Below are 6,000 nucleotides of genomic sequence, written 5' to 3'. Positions count from 1 at the left end.
AGGTCAGAGTAAAGGTGATGGCGGAGGGGGGGTCCTGGATATACCCCCTTCCTCCCTGCCCATCCCCCCCCCCTCCGCCCACTGACCACCTCACCCGCCTTGCCGTGCCAGGTAATGTAACACAGAGAGCTGGGAAATCTAACACCTGGAGCACCAGCACCTATTTTTCACGATTAAGATCTTTTCACCGTAACTTGTGCCGAGATTTTCGTCCTTTTGCAGCTCATTTCACGGCTCTTCATCCTTCCGGTTACACTTCTTCGTGACAGGCATCATATTCTGGTGCTAAATCTCTTGCTACAGTATTCAAGACGAAGAGACGAAGTTTTTAGCCAAGTTGAAGTGGACGGGGTGTAGGAAAATAAGAAAAGCCACCGTATTAGTGCTCTGAGAGTGGTTCAAAATTCATAATGTAGCGACCGTACAATATAATGCTGGTACTGTAGTATGTCCCTTCATGTGTTTCCATCCTATAGCGTAATACGAATAGAGTCGTCACAAAACAGCCACAACAACACGTACACTTTCACAAACATGCTGTGCATACACTTCTTCATTTCTTCTTGGTTTTGGAATTGCTGTTGTTGTTTTTGTTCTTCTTCACTGTTCCCCTTCCACTGCTGCCCTTCCACTGTTCCCCTTCCACTGTTCCCCTTCCACTGTTCCCCTTCCACTGTTCCCCTTCCACTGTTCCCCATCCACTGCTCCCCTTCCACTGTTCCCCCTTCCACTGTTCCCCTTCCACTGTTCCCCTTCCACTGTTCCCCTTCCACTGTTCCCCTTCCACTGCTTCCCTTCCACTGCTCCCCTTCCACTGTTCCCCTTCCACTGTTCCACTCCAGATTTTTTCTCCACTCCACACGATGGAGCAATTAACGTCAGAATATATCGGATTTTGACCTCAATGCCAAAGGGCCATAAATGTGAATTTAATACTTAATTTCGTAATATTTATCGTTGTGTTATCTTGTTCTTGTTTATGTGTGATTTTTATTTGTTGATTAGGCTGTTTTTGTACTCTACTCTCTCTCTCTCTCTCTCTCTCTCTCTCTCTCTCTCTCTCTCTCTCTCTCTGGCAAGCTTTCTTTACAAGTCTGTTTATCTCTCATTCTCTCTACTTGCCTATCAGTCTGTCAGTCTGCATATATTCTATTCATTATACAGTAATATTCATTCATACTTTCTGCACAAATTCTCACTCTGTCACTCTCACTCTCAGTCGGTGCCGTGTTGCCGGTGTCAGGTGGGAGTGTATGAGGTCAGGGCGTTACACAAGGGACGCACTGGCGGTCAAGATATTGGGTGTGGTGCTGCCCTTGACCTCACCTCACACACGCTCGCTCTCTCTCACTCTCACACCATATTTTTCATCCTCACTTTCCATTGACTCTCACACATACTCTGGCATTCCGTCACACCCAGGTTTGCTCACACCCACCACACACACATTGCCATACACCAGTGCCTGCCATGCTGTGTGCCTTCGTTATATACTTAGTGTGCCACGAAAATATGCTGAAAATGTAGATTTGTGCAGTTAAACTTGTAAATTGTCCTTCTCCTTATCTGGGGTGACTGATTATGAATAGATATTGTTCTCGTTAATGTAATTTCTGTATTATTTCCAATATATATATATATATATATATATATATATATATATATATATATATATATATATATATATATATATATGATGTATGTATGTACACACACACACACACACACACACACACACACACACACACACACACACTGAATGTCAGATGACTGTGAGGTGTGACGGTGTAGTAGTGTGATATGTGATATTATGTAGTATAGGTGCGTAAGGTGTGACTGTGGGATGTGCATGGGGTGTGGCAGTGTAAGGTATCATGTCTGTGTGTAACGTGTGGCAGTATGAGGTGTAACTAAGAACTTCAAGGAACTACATCATCTACAGCACAAAAACTTTTTCATCACCCTGTATATATCAAACCCTCCCCGAACCGCAAGCAAAAATTGTAATCTTTTTTTTATCTTAACAAATGACGTTCGATATTACGCGAAAAAAATATATATATAAAATGATCGTTTGATTGTGAATTAGAATTTTATTAGGCGTTCGAGCGTGTATGAATAATGTCTTGAGTCATTTATTGTTTTACTGGGTTTGGTGAGAATGGATGATTTATTTTTGTTTTTCTTTTTTTTTGTTGCAGGTACGAGATGGGGAGGCACACTGGCAGGAGATCCGGGTGGGTATTATTATTGTTATTATTATTATTATTATTATTATTATTAATAGTAGTAGTAGTAGTGTCGTTATTATTAATATTAATATTATTATTATTATTATTATTATTATTATTGTAGTAATAGTAGCAGCAATAGTGGTAGTAGTAGAGCCAGCCTATTATTAGTGGGAAATACGGTACATTTAGGATGGTGATGCAAGGATTAGATATCTGACGAGGGATAGATAAACAGATAGATTTACTTGATATGAAGTTTATAAACAGAAGTTATTAAGGGAAGGTGAGTAGGAAAAGAAAATGTAAATACCTATAAAACTCTACGGATCATCACGGCATTGTTCAGTACTTAAGGAAAGGTTGGATCAGTACTTGTGGACGAGTTGAAGTCTCTCTTTGATCCGAGAAATTTTTAATACATATAAAACTCTACGGATCTGAACGACATTCTTCAGTATAGGGGTCCAAGGTTGGATTGGTACTTGTAGGAGTGTTGAAGTCTCTCGCTTACTACCTTTGATAACGAGCAGCAAAATCTCAAGTAACGAGTGGAAGAAATGCGTACACGAAGGAAGAAAATGTGTACACGAAGGAAGGCAATGCGTACACGAAAGATAAACTAATGAGGGAAGCGCAAGAAGGAAGTACAAAAGACGCCGTGATATTGAAAGCAGTAAATGTCGTCTTCCCACGGAGCTGAGAATAAATTAGGGAAGAAAATGTAATGGCTAATTCAGTTTGCACGTCCCGCAGGTAATTTTCTCACCTGGGCCTTTAATTGCAGGTGTGTGTGTGTGTGTGTGTGTGTGTGTGTGTGTGTGTGAGAGAGAGAGAGAGAGAGAGAGAGAGAGAGAGAGATTGATGATTTGATTTGACCCCAATGGGGCTAGTTTATTGGACACCCCACACTTCATCCTATGAAGGGGCAGCGTCAAAAAAATACATAGATACAGCATCATACAAAGAATTTAAAAGGGGTATCCAAAAGGAAGGCAGTATCTCAGCGAGATGCATCCCTATCTGCATTACAAAAGTCTTACAACAGTATATCAACATAAATATAACTCATTTTATATTATCAGTATGCATAGGGTGAGAGAGTTGGACGAACTGATCACACATGTATGACATAAGTTCTTAAGTTGAAAAATTTTATAACAGTTATATTAGGCTATGTGTATTTTGGGGGCAATTGTTGTGTTACTGAGGAGAAGCAAATAATTTATACTTCCTCAGTATTTTTCTGACAATATCATTTTCTAACATAAATTTTGCCTGACTCTCTATTGTCATAAACTGAGTATTCCTGTATTCACGTATGAGTGGACATTCCAATAGATAATGCTTCAAAGTGTGTTTGTTGGGTTGTTCACATACTTTGCACTTCCTCTTCTCCTCATCAACCTGCCAACCCAGTTCCCAAGGGTAACAGTAGCCAAGCCTTATTCTTGCATGTACAGAGTCAACCCACCTACTTGTCGTATGTCTGCCATATACGTAACTTGTCATCAGTGCAACTGTGTTGTAGTAGTGTATGGAAATGCTGGTGTTGTGTTCTCTGAGTCTAAGGTCAGTCACCCTTTCTTTTTGTATGGTCATGATCTTTCTTTTAAGTTGTCTAAGTGAAAGTCCCAGGTCATAGTCACAAGTGTCCTTGTTAGAAGCCTCCTTGGCTAAAAAGTCAGCTCTTTCATTACCCGGGATTCCAACATGTGAGGGGATCCAAACAAATTTGACCTGAACATCGATCTCCCTAAGCACTGCAACAATCCGCCTGATCCTGTGAACAAGGTCAAGGTATGTGGGGTGAGGGTCAGAGAGAGATTGCAGAGCAGACATGCTGTCTGTTAAGATGATGGCATTTTGTTTCCTTAGACAAACTTGTTCCAGCCCATTCACAAGTGCTACAAGTTCACACTGGGTGGATGAAGCCCAGTCATGTAGCCTGCTGAGTGTCTCAGCCCCATGAACAAAGCTACCCCCACTTACAATGGTAACAGCAGCCCCAGCACGTCCAGTCTGTGTGTGAAGAGAACCGTCACAGTACACTTGGTCTTTGTCTTCCCCTGCCAGACTTGATATAAGTGTCATAAAGTCAACTTTGAGTTCATACGGTAGGAGGTCGGCCTTTTTTGTGTCTAATGTAGTGAAGGCGATGTCTAGTGGTCTCTCCTTCCAGGGCGGCAGAGGTTCACTCAATTGTCCCAGTCTCCTAAATGATGATCAGTCATTTGGTAGTTGACAAGGTTTGCTGCAGTTATATGAGTCCAGTCCCTGCCAGTCAAATCTTCTAGCCTTAATAATTTTATGAGCTCTGATTTAGGTAGTGTGTCTCTCTTGTCTCTCAGTGCTCTGACTCCTATTAGTGTATTTATCTCCTTAATCCGATCTGGGATAGAAGATAACCCTAATTCTAGTCTAAGATTAGATACTTTAACATTCTTTGGGCATGCTAGTATTAGTCTCATTGCTTCATTCTGTATTGTGTCAAGCTTGTTAAGTTTATCAGCAGGCAGACAAGAAAGAACTGGAGCGTGATAATCAATGACTGATCTTATATATGCAATATACATCATTTTTAAAACTGGAATAGAGGCCCCCAGACCCTTCCAAGACATCACTCTAAGAGGCCTAAGTCTTTTCATACATGTTGTCATGACCAAATCGAATTCAGCATTCTTTCCCCTAATATTCCCAACATATACTCCTAAATATTTAACAAAGTCAACTCTTTTCAGTGGACTCCCTTGCAAGTAAAACGTATTTACATAGTTGGATCCTTTTGTTATGAGTTTAGTCTTTTCGGTTGATATAATTAAGCCTAGCTCATCACACATCTCTCCCAATAAATCTAGTGATTTTTGCATATCACGATGATTGTTGGCCTGAATTAAAATATCATCTGCATAACTGATGCAACTCACACCATTTGGGAATTTTAAACTTACTATTTTATTCATCAAAATATTGAATAGTGTAGGACTTAGTACCCCTCCCTGTGGGGTACCAAGTTCAAGCTCAAATGTATTAGATTTCTTTCCTTGAAAAACAACATAAGCAGTTCTGTGGCAAAGATAGTCTTTAATCCAGCCAAGTAGTTTGCCTTTCACACCGAAATTCACCAACTCATTAAGTATTATATCATGATTAGCCACATCAAAGGCACCCTTTAAGTCTAGAAATAGTGAAAATTTACCATTGGAATTTGCAAGATATGATATAATACATGATGTTGTATGTCTGCCTGAAATGTAACCATTAAGATTTGGGCTTAATAAATGCCTAACTTTATACAACAACCTGTTTAGAATTATTCTTTCAAGTGTTTTACAGAAGCAAGACAATAAGGAAATAGGTCTCATGGCTGTCACAGAACTTGTCTTAGGGACAGGAACTATAACAGCTCTTTTCCATTCAGTGGGAATTTTACCAGTTTGGTAGCTAAGATTAAAGATACTGAGCAGTGGGTTGCCCTCTACTTCAGCCATGGCACTAAGAATGGGATAGGTTATGCCATCTTCACCTGGGGCACTAAATTTATTATTTTTCAAGGCTTTTTTAAGTTCAAATGAAGTTATTTCTTTACAAGTGTCATCCTGCAGTGCTATTGCTTGTTCAAGTTGTTGGCGAAAGAAGTGTAGCTTAGGTGTTAGTTTATTTTGTATCCTGAGAGGGAGGTTGGTGAACTTGGAAGCTGAGGCCCATTCATTCATGAGGGTTTGGGCATACTCTTGTGGATTAGGATGAGCTGAGGTTTGGTTTTTAA

The 6,000-nt window shown here is 40.2% G+C and overlaps 1 pseudogene; it reads left to right on the top strand.

Annotated features, from left to right (window-relative positions):
- LOC145407662 (uncharacterized) overlaps positions 1–6,000 on the top strand; it is an 82,540-nt pseudogene that overhangs the window by 75,545 nt on the left and 995 nt on the right.

The sequence above is a fragment of the Coenobita brevimanus genome, chromosome 74 (genome assembly GCF_032717465.1).
Source record: "Coenobita brevimanus isolate Jiangsu-jjx chromosome 74, ASM3271746v2, whole genome shotgun sequence".
NCBI lineage: Eukaryota > Metazoa > Arthropoda > Malacostraca > Decapoda > Coenobitidae > Coenobita > Coenobita brevimanus.
The sequence above is the reverse complement of the archived record's forward strand: the minus strand, read 5'-3'. Positions and strand labels throughout refer to the sequence as shown.